General features: G+C 38.0%; 1 long non-coding RNA gene across 1 annotated transcript in view; it reads left to right on the top strand.

Moving 5' to 3' along the window:
* The first annotated feature begins 378 nt into the window (after window positions 1–378).
* The window catches only part of LOC130865736 (uncharacterized), a 200,460-nt gene continuing 173,890 nt past the window's right edge, over window positions 379–26,948 (top strand). The window contains exon 1 of the long non-coding RNA XR_009056267.1: window positions 379–494. This is a non-coding gene — a long non-coding RNA (uncharacterized LOC130865736). The remainder of the gene's footprint in view (window positions 495–26,948) is intronic.

Raw genomic sequence — 26,948 nt, 5'->3', positions numbered from 1 at the left:
GTAAAACTTGCAAAAATTTATGAAACGTCTTTTAAGTGTGGGAAAACTGAAGAGATGACTGTAATCCCCCAAACGCGGAAAATGTGGAGCATAGCTTCTTGGTGGTCCTTCCACCCTTCACGTAGACAAGAGGCGTGGATCTCTAGCAGCAGAAGATTCAGGAGCAGGAAACAAAGACCAAAATTATGGGGCAACGTCTAAAGATGTGTTAGTTCTTGGAAAAAAGAGAACAGATGTCTGTAAAACTGTTTACCTGCAGCTTTGGTCAAATATAAAAATGCACGTGACCTGGGGAAGGCTACACGAGGGCTGACGGAAGAGAAAATCAACAGCCAGTTAATTCTCTGCTAAACACTTATGTTTTCAGCCAACAATGACATGAAGTGCTGTGTTTATGGCTCATCAGAGAGGAGAGATCTTGGAAAGGACATTTCAAGCAGTCAAATGAGAACCAAAAAGATCACACAGAAAGAAAAGTCTTTCCTCAGCCAGAGGTAAGGTAATTCTAGACTTAATTGAACATATGCCAGGTAAGCTTTCTAACTGTTGAACTGTGTCCCCTGCCCAAACTTAAATACATATTTAACAAGTAAAATCACAATTCACTGATACTGTAGTAATAAGTAAAAATAGGCTTTAGCATATAATTTCATTAATTTAAAAGGCCTAAAACATTTATTTATAATACATAATTTAAAATGATGTAAATTAGATTATGTAAATAAATTAATAGATGTACCTTAATTAGATGATGTAAAAATAATTTGCATAGAAATATCAGACAGAAGTAGTTTACTATACAAGGATTTCATCTACTTTACATTTTTATGAACTCCAGTACAATTATTCTCTCAACATGATTTGTCTGTCTGTGCAGTGGATAAGACACATGAGAATTGTTTTTACAGTTTGATATAAACATCAGTGAAACTCATTTATACATTTATTCACTGGCAGAACAAAACTCAATATTCTTTGAGAAAAGAATAAAACCTTTTTCAGCATGGTAATACCTACAAATCTGACATCCCTATAATGTTATATACAACATTATAGGTCTCTAAAGTATCCACAAATGTAATGGGTAGCTAGAAGGGAAACACAGTTGGCAGAAATGTGTGTAGAGTTGACAAGAGTATTAAGTAGCTGTCATAAATATTTTAATAGTTTAAAGAAAAATATGTTGATATCTGAAACACAGGAAGAGTCTCATTAGTTTACAAGGAGAAAAAAAGAATAAAGTGGAAAATTTGAAAGCACAAATCAGCAACAATATATGAATGAAAATAACAAGAAAGCATCAGATAGACTTTATCTGCCAGAGGAAAGATTCAGGAGCTTAAAGACTGAGATGTTGAAAATGTTCAAACTGAAATTCTGAAGAAAGGAAATAGAAAAAAATCCCGAATAATGTGCATCATAATCTTAAGTGTTCTCTTATTAAGAAACTGAAGTCTGAGACAGAGATGAAAGACTCAGAAACAAAAATTCTATGAATATGTTATTGTCAAACCCTTTCTAAATTTGTCAGAAATGTCTTTAATACACTAAAGTAAGATTCAGAAGAAGAACAATAGAAATCTCACTCTCCTGCTTCATAAACTGCCAGAAAATTAAAGTACCAGGGAATTGTGAGCCATGTAGGAGGAAAACAAGATTATTTCCTACAGGAGAACAAGGAGAAATCAACTGTGCAAGTCAGAAGACAGGGGCACACTGGCTCAAGCTAAAAGAGAATAATTTATTTGTAATCATATCCATCTCCTCAAAATTTATCATGCTTTTGGTGGAAAACAAAGTCCTATCTTGTAGCTTTTTGAAATGTATAGAACATTATTGCTCTCCTGAGTTACTCACTATACAGTAACACAGCAGGCTTTGCTCCACCCAACTGTAACCCAGCACCCATTGATCATCGCCGGCCCTTCTCCTTCCAGCGTCTGCTCACCACCATTCTGCTTTCAACTGTTTTGCATTTCACGTGTGAGCAAGACACAGAATACTGATATTTTAGTACCTGGTTTATTTCAGTGAACATAATGACTTCTAGCTCTATCTGCATTGGGACAAAGTAAACATTTTAATATCAGACAAAATTGGTTTTGTGTGATGGAGTATTACCAGAGTTAATAGGCTGTACTTTGTAAGAGTAAAGTTCATCATAAAGAGGCACATGCATTGGAGAACACTTACAAATACTTCAACATGACAGAATGAAATTATCCTCCTAGTATTTATGCCTTTGTCAGAATGTCACAATCTATAAATTGTCTGCATTTTGGTTTATGGGTATTGTTTCCTTGTAGGATGTTCATACTATGAAGGGTTTTTGGTATTTGCAGTGTTCATTTTCCTTCACTCTGGTTTCTTAGGATGATATTGTTGCCCTTCCTAAGCAGTCAAATATGATGGGTATAATCCATTCGACTAATCTATGTTGAATTTTCTAATGCTAGATTTATGTGTCAGTCTTTTTGTTCCCTTGCTATTTAAGTTGCACAAGCAAGGACTTGCTCCTGTGCATGTTTCCCTGGAAGTCAGAGTCATAGATGGGGTGTTCTCATTTCTTCTTTGGATCCTTGTGATGATGATATGACATTTGGAATTGTACAGGAAGGTTGGGACCATGAATTAAAGCAGTGCCAACTAAAACATTCTGACTCTCAAGTCAAAGAGTGAACCCGAGATGTCCTGTCTCTAGGCATGTGGGATATACTATTGAATGAGCCTTTCAGGCTCAAACATAAGTGCATAAAACTGTATATAATATATCATACTTTCAGATCCAAAACATAAGTATATAAAACTATATATAATCTGCCATATTTTTGGTTTGGAAGAAAGTGGTCACCACAGTGAGTGGCACTATTAGGAGCTGTGGCTTTTTTGGAGTAGGTATGGCCCTTGTGGGAGGAAGTGTGTCATGTAGGTGTTTCCTCAAGCTATGCTTAGTGTGGTACCCAGTTAACTTCCTGTTGGGTACAAATCGAAATATAGAAATCTGAGCTCCTTCTCCAGCATCATGTCTGCCAGTGTGCCAGTCGCCATGATGATAATGGATTAAACCTCTGAACTGTAAGCTAGCCCCAATTAAATGTGTTCTTTTATAAGAGTTACCTTGGTCATTGTGTCTTCTCCTAGCAATAGAAGCCCAAACTAAGACACCATATTTGAGAATATTTCTACCTGGGCTTAAGAAATATTGAGTTATATATTTAGTTGCATAGTAAATATGAAAAGCTGGGGGAACAATATATCTAGATATTTTATTTACTTTTCTTCAAAGTTTAAAAATCATGAGAAAGAATATATAATTTTCCTTAGTTTTACACATGTATGATATTTCTAACATATCAAATGTGTTTGCAATTATATTTCCCCATGTCACAAATTTATTAAAAGGTTAGAAACACTCTGATAGCATTTACATATTTTATGCTACTATAGATATAGATTTTAGTTTCAGGATAATATTGCTTTCTAGTTTCTAGGTTCTTTTTTTTTTCTTTCTTTTGGATTTTCGAGACAGGGTTTCTCTGTAGTTTTTGGTTCCTGTCCTGGAACTAGCTATTGTAGACCAGGCTGGCCTCAAACTCACAGAGATCCGCCTGCCTCTGCCTCCTGAGTGCTGGGATTAAAGGTGTGTGCCACCAACGTCCGACTCTAGTTTCTGTATAGATTATAGTACTACAAAACCTAGTTTCAGGATAATATTGGCTTTTTAAATGCTTTATGTTATTATTACATTACATTATCATATGAGGTCATTATAAGTTATCTCTAGGATTTTAATAATTTACTAAATAAAGCAGGTTATTTAAATCAATTAGACCAATATACAGTCTGCTAGAGATTGATGCTATTGTGTTGTTTAACGACTTTCCTCTTTTGACTTCCTTTTGACTCTTCCTTACTTGTTGTGGTTGTGACAGGTCTTGCCTTCAGAGTCTGATGTTCTCAGTAAATACTTTGAATTTCAATTTTTATATGTGTATTTCTTATTAGAAACTCCATGTTCAATCATTTTCAGTGAATTTGAAACTAAAACAAATAAGCAATCTGTTCTCCTTTTTAGTTCCTTTGTTATAATTAAATATTATTTTAAATATTTTGAGCAATCTGTGTTATACTGGAGAAGTCCCATGAAGGATTGTAAAATTGCATATTTATTCACTCATTCATTTTTGTTGAATTATTTGAACATTAAGGGAGTCAGCCACCAAATCATTTATATTCAAGTCTTTTAAGAAAGGTTAAGAAGGGAACAGTAAAAAAACATTTACAGACAAAGACATTCATAAATAACAGCGCTAGGATGCATTTAATCCAAGAGGCTTGAGCTACTCTTCACTCAATGCTATAGTGTGAAGTATATATGGGGGGGAGGCAGAGTCAGAGACACAGAAAGACAAAAAGGACAGGAAAACAGAGGGACAAAGATCCAGAGAGAATATATATTTAAATAGAATTGGTCTGACTTGGCATGAATTGAATGGATGTTCTGAGAGACAGAGTGTTATTAAGCAAGACTTCCAGGTTCAGAGTAAGATCTGCCTAATTTCAGATAAAATGTGATTGAAGTGGGTCTGAAATTCAGGAGGACCCGGACTAATGTGCATCTTGAAGAACTACCATTGCTTCTCCATGCCCTGGCTGGCTCTGATGAGTGACAGGGAGCCCTGGACTCAGGAGTTCCGTGCTGCTCTTCCATCTCCTATGCTTTGCAATCTGTAATCTTAGCCATCACACTGATTTATAGGCCAGTAGCTCTCAAATGATTACTTCTATCCTGATTTCCAAACTTACACTCTTGCTGCCTACTTGATATTCTAGGGCAAGGTCTAATATGCATGCATCATTTTTAATACGACTAGAACACAAATTTTGATGAGCCAACCTTAAAGTGTCCCTCAAATGTCATTTCTCTGGGTGTTCCAAACTCAAAACTGGATCTTGCCCTTGATTCCTTCCATTCACTCACTTTCTCATCAACTCTTAGGAAGTTATTTCAGCTCCTCTTTTCTTTCTGTATCCTCACTGACATTTTCAAACTTCAAGTGAACTTCTAATTATTACTGTATGGTCCTAGCTAGACTTCTAGTTCTTTTCTTATACTCATAAGTTTACTCAATGAGTTGTTTATCAATGTGATGATGTGGAAACAAAACTAGACATAAATTTTATGTGGACTAAACCTTCATTTGACTTCTTCTTCCACATTCAGGGTGAATTCCAGCTACTACTATAGTCTCTACTACATTTTCAACTACCATTTTGCCACCACTCCTACAGACAAGCTGTTCTGAGATGCCTAGAAGCCTAAGGAACCTGAAGTTTCTCTAGTAGGGATGGTGGAACTGCTTCTTTTGGGCTAAGGCACATACCGAAGCATCTACCTACCATGCTTCTTACCCATGTTTTCCCAGGTTGGCCATTAATTTTCATGAAGATATTAGTTCAGAGTGGCCTTTTCTACACTGTGAGCTAGTCTTTCTGGTCACTGTGACAGAATATGCTGCTTTGTATGCTTCATATCACTTACATAATGTAATTACCATACTGAGTTATTCATTTGCTTATTTTTCTCCTGTCTCATCCCACTAGCCTATGTCAGACATTAGATAAATGGTTTTGTCTCTCTTGTTTGTGAATATTTTTAACAGATAGAATCATTTTCTGTACTTCATGACAAGAAATTAATAGTTATTGAATGGAATAATGAATTGCTTTATTAGAAATAAGAAAATGAGATAAATGAGGTAGTTTTGGTTTTCACTAGCGAAGAAAGGAAAGGAGAAATATATTCAGGGGAAAACAGAACGGAAGTGATCTAATATTGGGCCATTGTTTGCAACATGTTTTAATTCATGAAATAAAGAAGGAGTTCAGTAACAATGGGATCTGTCGCCTATGTACCATTGTCTTAGTGCCATGCCGCTATAGATAATACCGTAAAGCATTTTCATGTTCCTGTTGCGTATGAAGAAGTCATTTCAGAAACAGTTGGGGTATATGCAAAGGGAATATCTACAGTATGCAATAGAATAGATAACTGACATGACCTCATCAGATGGAAACACAGGCGACGTTTTCTCACGCAGCTGGTAGACTGTTTCTCTGTGGACAAAGAGAAGGGTCAAGCAAGCCTGGTGATGCACACATTAAAGTTGTGACAAATATTGGGTGCTCTTCTCTATGAAAAGAGATCAGGAAATGTGGGGAAAAGTGAGTCTAGTTTGGAGAGTATAGATTGGAAGAAAATCCAAGTTCTTTGAGAGTTGCACAAATCCATAGGTGCATTATAGCTGTCCAAGTGATGCTGAGGGAATATGGGCGTAGTGACCAAGAGTTGGGCCCACAGTGAGACCTCAGTATTTCAGATCAACAGTCTGGGTATCCGCTGAGCTGAGGCTATCTTCAGGAAGATGTCATATAAGGAGAGAGTTAGACATTCGAGCACACTTTAGTTTTAAATGAAATAAAATTTAAATAAGTTTTAGAATGATAATTATAACATACAATGAAAAAGGAAGCATGTTTTTCAGTGCTTTCAAATTCTTTTTATGTTGTCACTCTAAGATTCAGGAACAATAAATCAGTATTTCTGGGAATTTTCAAAATTATGATTTTTTTAACTCACTATACCAACTTTTCATTCTACTATTTGATCAACTAAAATTCTTGTTAAACTAAAATGCACTGTTTAGCTGTACTTACAAAGAACTACAACTTACCAGAATAATCAAACATTTTTTAGTTCCAAAATATGTCATTGTTGATGAACTCCTAACAAATCCAGGCTAAGAAGAATTGTGGTATCCAATGGGTCTCCAGGATTTAAAAGGACAAGAGTCAATGTGATTCATGTGTGGACTTGGTAGTGAAAGAAGAAGGGGGAAAAGGCCAGTGGGTGGAATGATTTGTGAAAGCAAAAGAAAGCTGAAATGAATTAAGAATAGAAAGGGTCATGTTTCAGCAATAAAGGGAAGTAGAGCTTCTGTATAAAGAGTATCACCAAGAGGAGGAAGAATGCATGATTTCTGCAGAGACGTTCTTGTTAATTAATTGTTGGAGGAAGGACATTCATTTGCCAGATGAATGTTTTAGTAAACTCTTAAAAGGTTCATTTTCAGGTTATCGTACAATTGAGATAAAAGTGTGGGTAGTGCCTATACCCCCATATTCTTGCAAGCGATGAGCATATAATAGTTGGGTAGGGTGGCACAGTCTTGCAACAGCAGCACTCTGCAGGCTGAGGCAAGAGACTCAGGAGTTTTGGGTTATCCTGGGCTATATGTAATCAGACTTTGCCTCAAATAGATAGAAAAGAAACAAACAAATGGTGATAAACTTACATTGGTTCATCATTATCCAGTAACCATTATTGACTTTGTTTGTTCTTCTTTTGAATATTCTATTGGAATCGACAAATGTATGGTGAGATATACCTTCCACTAAAGAACAGCTTCCCTCCTTACATACTCCACTGTGCATATCCCTTCCTCTCTCTTTTTAAACTTTGACAACACCTGATATTTTTTCACTCCCTCCATAGCACATAGCATTTTAGAGAACACCATGTATCTTCTGTATATGCCTTTCAATCAAATAATATACTTTCATTTTTTCCATGTGTTTTGTGGTACAGAACCTACTTTTAATGATATATGATGTGTTTATGTACCTCCAATTCATCTGATGAATGCCACTTTGATTGCTTCAAATTCTGGCAATTACAAATAAATAATCTATAAATATACTTGCCCAGGGCTAGTGAAATGACTCAGTTGGTGAGATAGCCAACACTTGTCATCAAGACTGATGACCTGAATTTGATTCCCGAGACCCCCACAGAAAGAGAGGACTTATTCTCACAAGGTGTTTCTTAGCTTCACATATGCATCACTGTCTGTTTTATTTTAACAAACAGGTGCCTACTTTTGGCATTGTTCCTCAGGAAAACTTTTTTCTTCATTTTTAACTTTCTTTTGGTCAATGATAAATTAATTTTAATTCAGCAAATCTATTTGGAGGCTCATTGCTTCATCACACCTATCCATTTGAATAGTTTCCACTTTCTGATACACTGCTTTAAAGGCTCTAATTTTGACAGCCTTGGTCCTCTTAGTGTGTTGGATATTCTAAGGGTTGATTTTTGTTTAAAAATAGATGATGAGCCAAAATACAGATAGTAGCTTATAGGAACTCTGTGACTTTTTCTTTCTTATCCCAGTAAGTAAGTGCAATGGATAAAACCCAGAAATTGCCTATGTACAAGCAGCTGGTAGCGGAATAGGCACTTTGCTCTGTTTTCATCACCCTGTTTCTGAGCAGGGCTTGCAATTGGATGAGGGACGATCATGTTCTTCTGAAGGAAGTCATCCTTCTTCTTTAAGACTCCAGGGAGAAAGAATACTACCCACCAATGAGGAGGACCGCCTACCAATACACCAGGGAAGAGAGACAAAGCAGGGATTTTAAAACTAGAACCCTTTAATAGCCATTAAAAGAAATAGACAGCAAACTTAGCCCGAGTGAAGGGAGGGAATAGCTTACTGGTGGTTTATGGAGCCACAACTCCAGATATAAACCCTCAACTATGAGTTTCTGTGTCAATGATTCTAGAATCCTGATAGACTGAGGGAAGCTTCAAACTCTGAAGAGTGCAAAACTGTATATCCAGAGCCATAATTATGTGTTAGTCTTTATCCCGGACAATAATCATTCAGTGTCCTTCTTTGTATCTGATGTAGCATCTTTTTGGCCATGTAGTAAAGCTTTTGAAATATGTACTCAGCAGATTACTGACTTTCCGAAGCTGAAAGCCAATGATGTCTACAGACAAAAGCTAAATCCTAAAGTAGGGGCATCCTGCTTTCTGGTTACCTGCTTGCCTGTTGCTCTTGGAGAATCTACTGGTTTATGAATTTCTTGTTCTGTTTTCATTTTGTTCTGTGTGATGTGGGAGTCCCCTCTGTTTCTGTGATTGCAATTAATGAATAAAGAAACTGCCTTAGCCTGTTGATAGGGCAGAACATAGGTAGGTGGGGAAAACTGGATAGAATGCTGAGAAAAAGAAGGAAGAGTCAGAGGAAGCCACGGAGCTGTTGCCACAGGAGATAGTTGTGCTGAAACTTTGCTTGTAAGCCACGACCTCATGGTGATTTACAGATTAATAGAAATGGGTTAAATTAAGATGTGAGAGTTATCTCATAAGAAGATAGAGCTAATGGGCCAAGCAGTGATTTAAATAATACAGTTTCTGTGTTATTGTTTTGGTTCTGGGTGGCCGGGACGAACAAGCAGTTCTATGCAACATCTGTAGATATGGAAAACTTTGTGCAACCCTTTCCTGGGAAGCATGACTGTTTGGGGAGTCATGTTTTGTGGTCATGGTCACCCATATCAAGCTCAGAATAAACTATGTTTTATTTCATTCCTTTGAATGGAAAGGTATCTTTTGCTTTAGTGATAAAGTGAACTCAAGTTTATTATCATTTTCAGGTGGTTTTTATAGTTATATACAATATGGTTTCCTTTAAAAAGTTATCAATCAGAAATTTATATTTATTCTGTAACTTGAGTGAGTATAGTAAATCCCAAATCATGTATATCATTTTAAAAAGTTTCTTGTCTTACAAGGCTATGTATTAAGTTTAAACTAACTCATATAGTACATGCATTAACAAAGCTGATTATGTAGCTATATTTCTTGAGAATCACTTTGTAAAGAAATAAAATACATGCTCAAAACCATAAACATAGCACACTGCTATTAATATGAATTTTCTGTATTTTTGAGTTGGTTAGATATATGATACAAAATGTTAACTAAAATAAAATTAAAAATCCTCTAACTAGAAGGTATTTTTAGTGTTTGCATATTGATTCTTCATCTATCATTTTATATTTTATTATATATAAATGAAGGAAATAATATAAACTTACACATATGTATATATTTTTACTGTTATAAAAATGACATTTTTGTAAAAAGCTACAGTATGTTGTATTTTAGATATAATTTACAATCAATCTACATGGAAGCTATAGAAATTTCTTCCATTTGAAAACTCATTAGTGCTGTCCTCATTGCTGTCTTTGACAAGGTAAAAAACAGTTGGATTAATTCTAATTTGTTCCAGCAGTGGTAATTAGTGAGGGCCTGAAAAACAGCTCTCCACTCAATTCCCTCTAATTATGATAATACACGCAAAGAAGCTCTTAGGAAAGCAATGCATTGAGTCCACTATCGTCAACCTCTAGAGATGCAAAACAGCAGGTTTTCTCTCAAGCCCAACAACATAAAGAGAAATATATAGCAGGGGAATACAGATAGTCTTGGGAGCCATTCTTGAAGGTTATGGAGGAAATATGGAATAACTAAAGATCTCAGGAAAAATTCACAGATTTTGCATACATATCCTACTCTCCTCATCCATGGTGTTTGAGTTGTATGTTATGTTTAAATTCCCAAAGAATTTAGTATTTTCTCGAGTCAATCACTTGACTGTAGTGTGCTTGAATCTGGAGTGTTCAAGCATTTGCACATCCTATCTTAAATTATTAGCTCCATGTTTTCACAAAGGCCACTAATTTCTGGCATCTTTGAAAATACTTTAGTAAAGGGGCTTTGTGGGTAGAATATGCTTGAGATTCATAAAAATTCAATCCAGGACTACTGAGGTGAATATTAATTGGGTCCTATGAGCCCCTAAAGGCAGAGGATCATCTTCTAAAGGAAGAAGAGGTGCATAAAAGATGCAGCAGAAGAGAATCAGAAATTCCAAAAATCAAAAAAGGCTTGACGTATGACTGTTGACTACAAGATAGATCATCATTTGTAGAAATGGAAGAGTGGGTTCTTCTGAGAGCTAGAGATAACCTGTAGCTGAAAGCCTGTCTTAGTATGCTATCACTGTAGTAAATGACAAGATAACCATCTTAGGATAAAGGTTTAACCATGGCTCATGGGTTCAGTAAAGCTCCTGTTCGTGGTCGTTAGCTTTATTGCTTTTGGCTCTTTCTGGAGGCAGAAAGTTATGGTGGGGACATGTGATGGAAGTCATCTTTCAACACTACCACAGGAAGGTGCTCATGCCTTTGAATATAGGCGCTTTTGGGAGGATTCTATCTAAACTATGGCACCACCTCTCTCTCTCCCAGACGTGCGCGTGCACACACACACACATCCCCAAAACAAAGCAACAACTTTTTTTTTTCTTCAAATAGTAAGGCAGGAAGCAGATTGTCCCAAGCACTCTCTGACTTAATAAGCAGAGGCATAACTTCTACCTAAGGAAGCCATGTAGAGGAAGAAAAAGATCTAGGGCAGGCTTTTGATGTGCACAACTTGAGGCAATACATGTTTAAAGCTTCTAGGTATGACAAATTCATACTGAAACAAAACACAATAAATATGATAATTAATGTAAATTTTCAAAGTTTTAAAGAAGGATTGATATTTATGAAAAATGAGGTACAGGCCTCTTAGAATACAACTATGTACCTACTCTCATCAAAATGTATAGCAATGATTACTAGTTAACCTTAATCCTTACTCATAATCAGTATTTGATTTGGTCGGTTTTCACTAGTGTTCAGTTTACAGGCAAGTGTTTCTATTTATATTTTCCTAAGTTACTCTAGAAATTGAGGCACGAGAATAAAATTCTTTGGTTTACTATACACAGAAAGAACACCACATTGTAGTTAAGCATTTTTACGTGATACCAGAATGTCTAGCTTCTTTACTGATTTTGACTCAGATCAATAGACACTGTTGGATGATTTCAGCTTCTCGGGCTATGCCTTTCATTGTTCTGTAAGACAGAACAATATGTAAGATCTCTGCCAGTCCTGAGTGCCTATGGTACTGGGAACTGTCCACATGGAGGCTGACAGCAGGGGACAGAAAGGGTGGGGGCATGCTGCCTCACCATTCCTGAAGAATTGTGAGGACGGCAGTAATGACCAAAGTGACTTTGCTTTTCTCCCTGCAATGTTTCTCCAGCTGCGACTGGGTTATAACTCATTTTCAGTTGCCAGGTGCTTGCTCGTTACCCTATTGTCTACCCTGGGCTACTGGGGCTTCCATATGCTCCTACTCCCATTTCTCAGCTGAAAAATATTTAAATAGCAACTTTAAAAAGCAAAGTAAGCATGTTTGATGCCATATCCTACCATCCCTCACTGATGTCTCACATCATTTGGAAATTAATGAAGAAAAAAAAAACTCTTGAAATTTCTTAAAAGCTTATCTTTTAAGATGTTTTATTTTGTTCCATTTTAATTTTCTTTCTTCTTTCTCCTGTTCCTGGGATAGGCTTACTGGATCAGGCATACTTGCACATAGTATTTTTGAACAGACATTGTGCTAGCTGTTTGATGAATAACAGAAATAGAAAAATTAAAAGGAAGAAAGAGATTGTTTTGGTTCACAGTTTCAGAGATGTCAGTATGTGGTATGCTTCCATTGTTCTAGGGCCTGGGGTGAGGCAGCATGCTATGTGGGGCTTGGGGCGGAGCAAAACTGCTCACGGGAATCCTGCTTTAAGGACACACACCTAAACCAACTGACGCATTTCCATTAGATCTTATGCGTTAAGGGTACCTCCTTCTTCCAGCGGTGCCACAAGTTGGATCAAGCTTTACATGAGGGACATTTAAATTTAAATCTTGTCGGATTGTCTTATTGCTTGTTTCAACAAATACATCCACTTACATATAATTCTTAAGTAGTATTTATGTTATCAAAATGATAATCACTAAGTCAAATACATGCAAACAACGCAACATTATTTCAACACCTAAACTACTTTGAAGTATGAAAAAGTAAAATATGAAAGAATAATAGCTATTAAATTCACACATTTTGTATAATATGGTGTATCAAAGGGAACAGGAAAAATGTTTGGAACCAATTTTTATCATGCAGCTGCTTAATGTACAACCGATCACACCACAAAGGGGGTTGAATTGTATTTTTCTAAGTCTGGATTATGGCTTCCATACCCTTAATGTGCTATTTTCCTCAAGACAATGTTTGCATGAGTGCACACATGATAAATCTATTTATGTTTCACATGTGCTAAGTCTGTATATGTTTCCATTCAATGCCACTACTACAAACTCCTTTTTATTGTTCTATGGCTATAAGGAAGAAACTGGGGAGAGTCCTAGGCTTCGGAAGAAACAGTCGTGACTATGTGTACAACTATTTTGCTCATCTTTTTTTTGTTATCCTCGACTTTTATTTATGAATTGTCCTTAACTTGTGGTTGTCATTGACACGATGACATAAAATCTAAGCACTCGAGTGGAGACGAAGGCACATCCTACCCTCAGCGAGCCTTCTGCCCCAGATTTGCTCCCTACCATTTCAGAGCCTTCTTTCTACCAATTATCTCTCCTTCACCCATGCTTTCTTTTCCCAGTCTTCATCTGAATGTTTCTCAGACATTTGACTCTGTTGAGATATTTTCACATCTCAGGAATTTTTTTCATTTCAGTTATATCCTATGTATCTCCTAATACCCTAGTGTCCCAAGTAAATCAGTATGCTCAGACCTGAGTTCACCATTCACTCAACCCACTTCTTCATTCCTGCTCACATCATCCAGTACGTAGAAGAGTCTGAATGCTAGAACTCTTTTTAGGCTCATGCTAACTGATTTCTCAGAGGCATGGAAGAATCTTGACTGTTCATTTCTTATTGCTTGGCCAAGAGCAAACTGTAAGCCAGAAAGGGGATGTAATTTTTGTTTTTTTAAAAAATAGTGAGTCAGGTTTGCAATGTTTTATTGAACATGGGAAGCTCACTAAAAGAGTAGATCTTAACTGTTCATAACGTATTACAAATGACCAACAGAACAGTGGCTGGATGATAGGACTTGATAATTGTGATAAAATATATGAATGCCAAATCATGTTGTATATCACTGACTTACATAATTGGCCAATTTTACTCTGACAAAAGAAGAAAACTAAATCTCTAGTCTCTTACACCGGTTTCCTTTGTCATTTTGCTCTTCTGAGTTTTGATTTTCTGGTCTTCCACCATGGCAGCCACTCTTTAACCATCGGGAGTTGGAATTTGTCAAAGTTCTTTTCCTCTCTGCCCTCTGTCCTGCCATCACCGAAGAATACAATGACAATAGACCACCTCCACAGGGATGCTTCCAGGGTGTGCTAATTCAGTATGCTACCACACATCCTCAGTCTTCCAACTCACACATAACCTTCATAACCACCCAGCTCACAGGTTTTTGACAAACACTGTGAAATCCAGGGCCTCCTAACAGTTTTGACTAATCATTGTAGTTAAATTAAAAAATGGGAGAAATTTAGTAGAGCTGGAACAGAACATGATTATGACTCAGGTAGCACTGTGAACTAAGAGGGAATCAGAGAGCTTGCCTGAACCATATATTGATATGTATAGCTGTATAGGCGATACAGGACGTGAAGCACAGAAATTCTTCTGCCATAAGAAAAAAAAGCTTTCTCTAGACATGATATGGGGAGGGATTAGCCTTGTGTGATTGACCTGATCTGGAAGGCAGGCAGAAATTAACTGAGACTCAGATATTCATAAGAATATATTCTTGAAGCAGAGGCTTCATCAATAAAGGGCTCATCTTGAAAGCATGAGAATCTGAGTTCCAGCATGGGAACACACATAAAAAAAAAGTCAACTATGGCGATGTATTAAAGGTTCCATCCTGGCAAGGCAGAGACAGGTAATTCCTGTTCATAGACCAGCTAGTTCAATCTCCCAGCTAATGAGAGTCAAGTGTGGCGATGTATGCCTGTGGTTCCATGCAGCAAGGCAGAGACAGGTGGTTCCGGTTCATTGGCCAGCTGGTCCAATCTCCCAGGTAATTAGAGACCCTGTCATTAAAAACAAGGTGGAAGTGTATGAGGAATGACAGGTAAATTTGCCCTCTGTCCTTCATACTGCATGCATACATGCACATGTGCACTAGCACACATTTAAAACACACACACACACACACACTTTCTTGCATACTAACTTAGGTTACAGTTTGTAAAATGGAAACTGGAAGTATGGAGTCAGTCTTAGGCCAAATTTAGCTCAATTTAATGCCACTCACTACTACTTCTACTTCTTTTTGTTTGTTTGTTTTAGCTCATCACATGATTCTCTATGATTCTCATCTGATAAGTAGTCTCTCTTGTGTATTTCAGAAAAAGTGCAGTATCTTCATTGTATTTTTTTAAAATATAACTTTTTTCATTTTACATAACCAATCCCAGTTCCCACTCTCCCCCCCCCCGTTCCCTCTACCTATCCCCATCCATCCTCATCCATTCCTCAGAGAGGGTAAGGCTTCCCATAGGGAGTCAACCAAGTCTATCCCATTGCTTTGGGGAAGGTCCCTACTATACTTAGGCTGAGTAAGTTATCCCTCCAAAGAGAGTGTGTTTCAAGATGCCTGTACAAGCAGTAGAAATAAATCCTGGTCCCATTGACAGTGAGCCTGAAGTCTGTCCCAGCCATACAACTGTCACCCACATTTAGAGGGCCTAGGTCCTATGCTGGTTCCTTCCTTGTCAGGCCAGAATTGTTGAGCTCCCATTAGCTCAGGTAAACTGTTTCAGTGGGTGAACTCATCGTGGTCTGAATCTCTTTATTTTGCTCGTATTTTCACTCAGATATCTTGACTGAGGGAGCCATTATGGGGCTAGCAAAATACCTGGCACTAGAGAAATTCCCAGGAATTCACAAGGATGACCCCAGCTAAGACCCTAAGCAATAGTGGAGAGGGTGCCTGAACTGGCCTTGCCCTGTAGTCAGATTGATGAGTATTTTAAATGTCACCATACAACCTTTATCCAGCAACTGGTGGAAGCAGAGGAAGAGACCCGCAGTGGAGCACTGGGATGAGCTTCCAAAGTCCAGTAGAAAAATGCAGAATCTTAAATATGGTACAAGACCCTCTCAGGTCCTGACCCCACACACTCTTCTCACCACTGCAGTGGTGGCTTAGGGAATTCTACTTGATCTCTCAGCAGTGAGCTAAATGCCTCCCCTGGGCTCTTTCTTGCCTGCCATATTTTTGTTTGCTCAGGTCTCTGCTTGGACTGAGTCTCTTCTCCACATTAATGCCCTTTTCCAATATCCTCATACATCTCTCCCACTAGAAACAAACAGAACAAAACAGCGTTAGGATTTGTTGGCATGGCTTAGCTTATCAGGACTCTCTCTCTCCTGAGTTTCTACGTTGGGATCTTACCCTTTCATGGGTTTGTAATTTTCCATTTGAATTGCTCTTTTTATTTTTGTGTCTAAACATGGGATCTTGCATGGCTTAAGCTTTGTTCCTTCCAAAATTTTGGGTGTACTAGTGAGCTCAGAAAAATATGACACTTTGATGAAATGAAACTCAATAACTGTCTTCCCTTTTCATGGCCCACACAGAAGTGGGCAATTTAGTTATTGATTTGAAATGGTTACAAAAATTGCATAGTTCTTTTTGGTTGTTGTTGCTGTTCTCTGTCAAACTTACATGGAATAAGCAACAATAATGTCAACTACAAGGGGCAATAATAATAAATCTCTATCCAGCAGTGTAGAGATTGATAGATCAAGAATATTCATCATTATTGTAGTATGTTCACTTACATATAGAGGCAGATGCTTGTTATTCCACAGATTTTATATAATTATTATTTCAATTCATTATTTTATGTATAATTGCAATAATAATCTATATTATATTCTTGAAGTTTATGGTACATTAAAACCTACACATCCCACTCCAAGAGGCCCTGTGTGGTTTTCATAAGGTGAAATTTCCCCTTAATTAGCACCGAGAAGAGTTACCTTCACTTTAGAATTGATTCATGATTAATCAGCCTTATTTTCTAAAAGATATTTATTTTGATTAGCTGGCATGGAAATTAGCTTGGAGTAGGTCTTATTTCACTGGATTCTCTGCTCACGTTAGTGAATCTCACTGGTTTAGACCACAAAAAAGACTCCGTCTGCATCTCATATTGCTTTTCTTTAATAAACATTAATACCCTCCCTGACCCCGCTGCCTACTGCTGAGCTAATTTTACTGCAGGTGATGTTTGTCAGTTTCTTTCTATTTTTATCCCACTGGAGGGTGACTCATTGTCTTTCATTTAAAAGTGCTGTATTTTCACTATGTTCCGGTGAAGCCTGTGAAAATGGGTAAATGTACCTTTGGAAAGCCACATCCTGGTGCAAAGAGGTGGCCAAAGTTTAAAAGGTTGTCATTTTCAAATTCTTCTTCCTGTTGGAAAGCAGTCTAGGCTGGGTATTTAATGCTAAGTGATTGGACATATATTAAATTGTATTTAATCATTTGCACCATTCGAGTGGAAGTCTCCTAGGTTCTGTTTCTATGACCAGTCTGTGGTGTTTCTCTGCTCAACTTTAGTTGGCATTATTGAATACAAATCTAATTACCATGCAAGAGATCTGATTGCCGTAATGAAGTTGGGGCACAATTGTTCTTGTAAACATCTAAGACTTATAATAATTCATCCACAGTAATATCCAGGCCTTTTCCTTTAAATTTCATCTTTTTTATTTTCAAATCTGTTTGGAATTCAGATTGTTTATGTTTATATTCAATGCCCTTTTATATAAAAATCTTTTTAATGGTTATATAAATTCCTTAAAAATGTTGCCGAGGTTTTGAGGCAAAGCAAATTCATATAATTTCTTTTGTACCATTATGTGGAGATTTTCTCTCTGTGGTTATTAAAATTGTATATTATCTTGGTGAGTTGGCTTTGCTGCCCAGCTATATTCTATTTTAGGTCTTGTGGTGAAAGAATTTGTAGAGTTGATAACCATCTAATTTTAAATAAAATGTTATCATAAGTATGTATGTGTGTATGTGTGTGCATGCAGTTTCTCTTTGTCACACAAACACATACACACACAGAAACACACACACTGTTCAATTAACTGAAGACTTTAGACCAAAGACTAAAGCATCTTAGAAAAGAAATTTTGCCTTAGGTTTAGCAGAAATCATCCCTGAGGTTTTGATTTGCAAGTTTGCTGCATGGACAGCCAGTTCATGACTGCAATGTGATCTCTTGCCCACTTGTCCACACCACTGTTGTGCCTGCCCTTACAATTGTACGGGCCAATTCCCTATAGACAGGAGGTTTAAATAAGTTCTTTTCATGTGAATAAATTATCAAATTTGTCCATACTTTTTCTTACTGTTTGGTATCTTTGATCTATCTATGGTTCTGCCTCCCTCTGCTTGTGAAGGTGCTGTTGGCAATGGGGCTGTTTAGAAAGTGGTCTAAACACTTCTATGGGCCAAACCTTTCTTGCAGGTGCTTTTTATACACACTCTGCATTTCTTTTCATCTGACTCATCTGACTAAGTTTCTGTAGCTCCTAGGTGTCTCAGAGTTGGAACTGAGTCATTCGGGAGAGTTGAAGTGAGGAATCTGTTAAGAAGCACAGCGGTGTCTTTGTCCTGGGTCAGGCATAGAATCGGATTTCTAACTCACAAATGGGCATTATGATCCATGCTTTCAGATCAGGGCAGAGGCCATGTGGCTCCGAAGTCAATAATTTCTTAATTCTATAAGTGTCATAAGTAGTTTCTTTCTTGGCAGCAGAATTTGACCTTGTGAGTGACTCTTGATAACTCATTTCAAGTTTTGTGCCTGTAGCTCTCTTATAGAAGGCACAGCTAAGTGTCGATCACTTCCTTAGATAACCCAGAAGAGCCTTTGTTCCCACTGCTAAAATCCTGACCAATACAAGGCAGTTTGGGATTGGTTTTAGGTACCTGGCTGGTGGTCAGATGATACAATATGTGTGGACTCTGCATACTTTGGGGATTATGTCTCAAATGTAAAGAGTGAAAATGAGAAAGGAGGATTTTTATTTTTTAAGATTTGGCAGAAATGACATGAATTATTGGTGCTGCTTTTAATTAGTTTTTATGCTAACACAAGGCTATGAAATTTCGTGTCAAAGGGTGTAAAGGAAAGCAGCATGAGCGGAGGTGAACGGCTGCAGCAGGTTGCATGTACCTGTGTGCAGATCTTTACCTGTGCATTGTACATATTAAAGCAATCACTAGAGAAGAGCTCGTGAGTTGTGAGGTGAGCAGCACAGCAGAAGCTGGAGGAGAAGAGGGAAGAGGCAGAGTCAGGAGTGAGGTTGGGACAGAGCTCCTGCATGGAGTTCTTAAAGAACGAAACTATGAAATAAAAGAAGAAAATCATCCAAAGTGGGAAATTTTTACTTTTGATACATATATCTTGTTTTTCAAGACAGAGTTTCAGTAACAGCTCTGGTTGTCCTGGAACTCACTCTGTAGAGCAGGCTGGCCTCAAAACTCACAGAGATCTGCCTGTCTCTGCCTCCATAGTGCTGGGATTAAGGTGTGTGCCATTACTGCCTGGTTTACTTGTTTTAATTTATAAAATGATGTTTTTTTGAATGGGATGCAGCAATTTTCTACGTGCCTAAGTGATTAGGATAAATACTTTAGTCTGTGAGCAGTCACAGACCCCCACAGGAGGAAGACACTAAGGGTTAAGGTGCTTCAGCCACACAAGGACTGTGTGTCTGTGGCCCAGGCTTCTGAGGCTGCTCTGAGGACCCATCACTCTCTCCAGAAGCTTCTGCATGAACACCAGAAACAGGCCATAGCTTGCCATGAAGAGGCTCCATGATCAACGAAACTTAAAGAAGAAAGTTTATTGAGAGCTTGTTTATGGTTGCAGAGGGTGAGTCCACAAGCTTTATCTGGAGGACATGGAAGCAGGCACACAGGCATGGGAAGGGGGCAGCATCTGAGAGGTTGGAGACAATTATCACAAGGGTGGTGGGTCGGGGTGGGGTTAGGGACGCCACAAGCTTGCTAACTGGGAATGGCATGGACTTTTCAAACCTCAGAGCCTACCACCAGTGACACACCTCCTTCAACAAGCCTGCATTGTCTAATCCCACTCAAACAGTTCCACCAATTGGGGACCAAACATTCAAATACACGAGGCTGCGAGGGCTACTGGTACTCAAACCAGCAGAGTTTGATACTCTAGAGACGGCGTTGCCCTTCACACTGGTCTTTTTATTTTGTTCAATTAAAGATGGTCTACAGATCTGATCCTTAGCTCTTCAGGATTTGAGTGGTGTGTAAGTTGACATTAGTTCTTGACTTGCTCTGGAGAGCTCTCTGGACTAAGTCATTTTGCATCTTCCTGGACAAAGTGAGGAACGTAGGAGGTTGTTCAGACTCATCCAATGCAGCTGTTCAGTGCTGTATGGTTTACAGCCTTTAATGTTGACATTGTTCTTTTGCTTCCTAAAAGGACTGCATGTGCCCACTACCCTGGCTGAGGCAGGAGGTGCAAGTGTAGGGGTTTGAGGGCAGCCTGGACAACATGACGCCTAGTCACTTCAAAAGGTTAAAATTAGAACAAAAGGCTTTATATTTCCCTACTGGAACTGATATTCATTTCTATTAATGATAGAAAAAAATGGCATAATTTGTTTAGTTTTTGGGTGAATGACTGCTTGTCTCTGACACTTTACTGTATAATCCCTCCTTCCCTGCCAATTTTAGTGCCGCTTTTCTTACATTCCAAGCATGGATATTCTTTGTGTGGGTAGATAAATCTTCATGATATTTTCGCAGAAATCCTAAGTGTCATATATTTTATTTATTGCTTTTACCTGTTTTTTTTTTTTATTTTTTCCTCTGCTGACTCAGATCTATATATACCTCCTCTTAGACCTACAAAGACAAGGGCAGGCTTTGGAGATGTCAGAGCACAGAGTTGAGCCAGCCCATGCTTCAGCTATAAAGCAGGACAGTTCTGGCTTATGTGAGCACTCTTTGGGAGATCTTTGTATGTCTAGCTAACAGTCAAATCCCAAATAGTCACGTTGACAGAGCCCTTCTTACTCTTCTTCCCCCTGCTCCTTTCTTTCTCTCCTATTTTCCTTCCTTTTCTTCTCTTCTACTTCTTTCTCTTTTCATATCTCTGCCATTTCAGTCTGGCAAGTGTGTGAATTATACGGAATGTGCCAGAGTTTGGGGTGAGCCTTTGTATTTTGTTTGTTATGGATACATATTTACATTTTGGCTCTTTATGTTTTGAAGTGAGGTTCTTATAATAATCTACTACCGCAAAAAAAAAAAAGAAACAATCATAGTTTTATGTCATCTTGAGTACTAGATTATTTTGTTACTTTGGGTCTTTATTTTAATTTTTAGAATTTGTAATTGCATGGCTGTTTTCATTAGTCTTTGGTTTCTGTGTTATTAGCTTGCATTCAGACAGTATTTCTGTCTGCTGCTAGTTTATTTTTTCATAATTTTGTATTTATACTTTAAATGATTAATTTTAAACTGTTTTATTAAATGACTTATTTACCCACAGACGTTCAATATATGACTGACTTGTCATTTTTATTTTTACTGCTGTACATATTATGGGGGACAGTATAGTAATAAATGCATGTATATGGCATGTATCGGATCACAGATATTACTTTTTTTGCTTCTATGTATTTAAAAATAACATACAATAATGTGTACATTTATTGAGTACTTTATATTTCTTGTATAAATCAAACCTTCTTATTATTTTATCTTTGAATCCTTCAACCCTTTATTTTAGTTATTCATAGAATCGAAGTTATTTTTGGACCAATGTTATCCCACTGGACTGAACAATCTTGCTTATCTACGTAGTTTCAGTCTTCTACAATAGGTTAATGCATAGTTGAATAATGTCATATTTTACTTGAAAAACATAGGTGATAATGGAGTGTAATCATGAAAGTATTTTTAATACCCCAACACCTTAAGTGATATAATGAAAATAAAATAACTCACAAAGACTCCATCAGTGAGGCTCTTCAACCAGAGTAGGGAGGGTTAAACCTCATTTCTTTATCCAAAAACCTTTCAAATAGAAGTTTCTCCACATCACATTCTGTTGGGGCACCTCAGGTGACCGTAACACAGAACACTCCAGAGTCCTTGTGGACAAGTCACTCTGGCCTCTCCAGTCTCCCTTTGTTTCTTCTTGTCCTTTAGGTAATATGTGGCAGTTCTTACGAGGTTAGTGCTGTTTATCTGTGGCCTTTAAATCCATCTTTTTGCTGAATTTAATGCTTTAAACTCTTATCTGTAATTTCTCAAGACTGATATGAAGCCACATCTTCCCATAAAAAGATCCTAATAAATACACACTAATATTTCACATCAGAACTGTTAATAAATCCTTATATAGTCCTTCAAAGAGTACTAGAGATGTTTTTGTAAGCATTTCAATTATTAGAGGTGTATGAATGCTAGTTCAGGAAGGAAAAGTGCTTTCTATGGATTTTTCCAGGCATATGAATTATTGTCATATATTTAGTTCACTAAGATATTTAAGTGGCTTTTCAGAACACTTGAATCCTACTTCGATACTAGCCCTCTGATTATAAATCTCACATGAAGAGAAAATATCATGATTTCAAAGAGATCTGCCTGGGGATGGATAGCAATAATATCCAATTACTGAAGAAGCCATTAGATGTACTGTATACTTGAGCCCATGAGCTATAATTAAAAAATCAGTATTGTACAGTAGAGACCTGGGTCTGCATTTGGTTCCTTTCCCCAGGTCGTTCCACACTCAGCCAGATGTCATCACTATTGCCTTGAAACAGCAAATCATTTTGCTGTTTCCTAACCGTATGCAAAGTGGGCCTTTGGAGTTTTGCTCTAATTTAAAGCATTCAATGGAGAGCTAAAAATGTTCATCTTTTTTCATCATCTGGTAATTAGTGTTGGTTATGAAACTCCTATTTGGTTATATGGAGATTAGTTTGGTTAATTTGCAAACATCATATAACCCATGAAGATAATCTTCTTTGGTGGAATAGATGGTGAATTTAAAATGTCTTTAAATTCTTTAAGATACTTTGGCCTTTGTCAACAATACAGCAATTATAAAACAGTTTAAAGTTTGAGTGAAGGGGCTTAGGATGTGTCTCAGTGGTAGTTTGCTAGTCTGTCTTAAGTGCTGAACTCAAACCACATCACCATTAACACATACACACACATAAACACTCACACATGAGAGCTCCCACACACTACATGTTGGTCTATCAACCACACTGGATACTCTTCTTTTCACATGAATTCTGTGAGGCATGAAGAATCAAATCTGACATATTTTTTCAGCTTTTTCTTTGATATTGTACTTATAGATTATGAAAATTATGTTATTTTATTTACTCAGTATTGTGTCGGCATTTTGAAATCCTGTGGGTTTATTTACTTTTTGTTGTTGTTTTTGGTGACCTAGGGTGAATCTCTCCTATGGTACCTAGTTACAGTTCCTTGTGCTCTTAGCCATCCTATTGGCTGGTTAGAAGAGCTTGGCTTAGCCAATGAGAACTTTGTAGGATCTTAGGGTTGGCAAGAGACTTGACTCTTGAGGGGTTCGCAGGTGTCCAGGAATATGTCCCCAGCTGGTACCTTGGGCAACTAAGGAGAGGGAACCTGAAATGACCCTATCCTATACTGATGAATATCTTGCATATCACCTTAGAACCTTCATCTGGCGATGGATCGAGGTAGAGTCTCAATTTGGAGCAACGGTCTGAGCTCTTAAGGACCAAATGAGGAGCAGAAGGAGGGAGAACATGACCAAAAAATCAGGACCACGAGGGATGCACCCACCCACTGTGACAGTGGAACTGATTTATTGGGAGCCCACCAAGGCCAGCTGGTCTGGGACTGAATAAGCATGGGTTGATTCCGGACTCTCTGAGCATGGCGGTCAATGAAGACTGATGAGAAGCCAAGGACAATGGCACTACGTTTCGATCCTAATACATGAACTGGCTTTGTGGGAGCTTAGCCTGTTTGGACGCTCACCTTTCTGGACGTAGATAGAAGGACCTTGGTCTTCCCGCAGGGCAGGGAATTTGGACTGCTCTTCAGTATCGAGAGGGAGGGGGAATGGAGTGGGGGGAGGAGAAGAGGAGTGGGGATAGGGGGAGGGAAGTGGGGGGAGGGCAATATTTGGGAGGAGGGGAGGGAAATGGGAAATGGGGAGCAGGTGGAAATTTTAATTAAAAAAGAATAAAAATAAATAAATAAGTAAAAAAAAAAAAAAAAAAGAAGAGCTTGGCTTAGCCAATGAGAACTGTGTAGGTCATCTGATTTGAACACAAACAGCATTTAGAAGTGGGGGCAGTGAAGCACATGGTTTGGTGTTGTGTGCAAAGTTTGCAAAGCCTTACATCCCTGTTCAAAGTTGTCCACAGCAAAGTTGGTGGTGACTGTGGCTGTAGCTGGGCGAGCCCCCATGCTTGCCACTGGGACCAATGCTCCTGCCTGCTTTCCTAGAACTCGCCTATCTTCCACACTTAGTAATGTCCGTTGTTCTCTTCTGAGTGGAGTTCAGCATGGATTATCATCCCTACAATAGTCTCTCATACGTTTGCTTCTTTTAAGTGTTTTGAGACAGAGTTACCTGAGCTTACCTATATTTAAAAGCACAATGGGCCTTGAGCATTTGTTCTCTTCCCTTAGCTTCGGGAATCACTGGAATTATAGGCCTGTGCCACCTTTCTGGGCCCTCTTCTTCCTCATGTTTGCACTTCTTCTCAAAAATCTCTTTTGCAGAGGACGGTGTGTTTTCTTGGAGCTGGCTAGTGTTCAAATACATATGGGAGCCTCTCTCAGCTCCCGTATTCTTATTGGGTGAACTAGGATGCTAGATAATCATGGTCCTCAAAACTCCTCTAAGTCAGGAGCTTCTGAGTTCATGTTTAATGCTCTGAAGAAAAAAATAAAAAAAAAACATTTAAGGATTAAGAAGAATCAAAGTAGATTCATTCAGAAAATGTGAGAAAACTCCCAAGTGGAAGAGAAGGGCAGTAAGCGGGGCACTGCTGGTGCATCCCTGGTCTAACGATCCAGTGAGGCCTACAATGGAGACTGAGGCAGTCTTTGAGATTGATCTCCTTGGTCCAGTCATCATCATCCATGATCAGAGGCGATCATGAGTTTATTGTCTAATTAGGAAATGGTCACACACAATGGTCACATTTGCCCAGTCTTTCCCTCAATTCGTTTTATTGCTTTTCTAGGCTATTGATCTAGTCATTTCACTTGGGGAATTTTTGGGAATACATGGTAGCTTATAACTTGTCATGTTTTTTTTTTTTTTTTACTGATTTCCTAGAGGACATTGATTATCATCTCGACAGGCACATTGAAATTGAAATATTCAAAGAAGAATTGTGCTGGAGGTGGGAAGAGAGGTTGTGAAAAGTGTTTTCCAAAAGATAACAAAAGAATGTGGGTAAAATGAAGCATTTGATGTGAACAGAATTTCATTCCTAAACCCACGTACCCAACAGCTCATGGGAACGTCAAGATTTTAGACTAAACCCTAAAATACCCTCCCTACTGTGTTAGAGATCCTGGGAATCAAGGCAGACAGAAGAGTCATCTAAATGGAGCAAAGAAAGGTGTCAACCTAGGGCTCTCTGCACTTCCAGCAGTGAATTTCCCCATGGCTTTACATTGCTTGATAGGAAACATCTGTAACCATGCTTTGGTTGAATCCCTTTTAAACACAAATGATTGCTTTATAGTTGTGTTCTCAGATTTAATCCCATGAAAGAGATGATGAAATTCTAATAATGTTTTAGAGAAAATGATCCATAACCTTCCATAGAGAAGAGCACAACACTAGTTAACTCTGACTCCTGACACACTTGCAGACTGTGCCTCTTCCATCACTTTTCTAATTAGTGAGCAGACATCTTGAAGCACTATGATCATTCAGATTTTAATTGTCAGGCAGTGCTGTCTACAGTCGCTCCATATGTTCCTACAAAAAAAATATGAACAATTACGCTAAGAGAGTAACTAGACTTTGATGATCATGGCTAATTGGGTAGCTAGGCACGGTTCGGTCTATTGCTTATCCAGTTGGAACATAATTGTGATTACATTCTCCACTATCCCATGAGCATATATCTCTTCTCTCCAAAAAAATTTATTATGTGATATAAATAAGTAAATAAGGTTTCTCTCTCTAGGGGAATTTGCACATTGCCGTTTAATTCACTTTAGAGATATTCAGAAATTACAACATCCTAAGTGAAAACACACACACGAACACTCTAGCATTCACTCAGGGTCATGTTAGTAGCAGTGGGTGTATGTCGAGCTTCTGCATGGTTGGGGATTCCTGTTTGAGTGTTAAATGTTTTGAAGTTTTCAACCGTCAATCTCACTTAATTTTTTATTTTTTGCTGGGAGGAGGGTGCAATGAATGCTTTGCTCAAGTTTAACACAAGTGATCAAGACTCTTGACATAAAACTGTGCCCTTTAGTTCTTGGGGTGCGGTACCTTTGATAGTGAGAACAGCAAACATTTTTGAATTTGGTTTCCTGGAAACTGGCTCAAAATTCAGTGCCGATTGTGACTATGACTTTTTGATTCCCCCAAATTTCTCAATGTATTTATTTAGTAAATGAATGAGAATTATAAAACCAGCTAATAATAATGCCTACAGGAGAGGGTCATCATGCTATTTCAAGACACGTACAACATGTGAAAGCATTTAGACAACTGGGGGCAGCAGAGGATGCTGTATTTATCTCTTTGTACTTGAGAAACATGTTTTCTTATTTTTTTCTCCCTTTTCGTAATGGGAGTGATACTCTCGTCTCTCCTTTAGACCTCCATGTGGATCAATTTTTACCTGTGGCATGCCTGGGTATGCTCTTCTCTCCCAGTCTAAAAGTCTCAAAATGTCACTCCCACTCTTCCCCTTGTCTCTCTGGTCATGTTTGGTTTTCCTTTGGAGTGGCTTTTTTATTGTGACATTTGGAAAGCAGTGCCATTCTTGCCCAGAATACCTGCTTTGTAATGTTCTACCA

This window comes from Chionomys nivalis, chromosome 24 (assembly GCF_950005125.1).
Source record: "Chionomys nivalis chromosome 24, mChiNiv1.1, whole genome shotgun sequence".
NCBI classification, from domain to species: domain Eukaryota; kingdom Metazoa; phylum Chordata; class Mammalia; order Rodentia; family Cricetidae; genus Chionomys; species Chionomys nivalis.
This window is presented reverse-complemented; position numbering and strand designations above follow the sequence as displayed.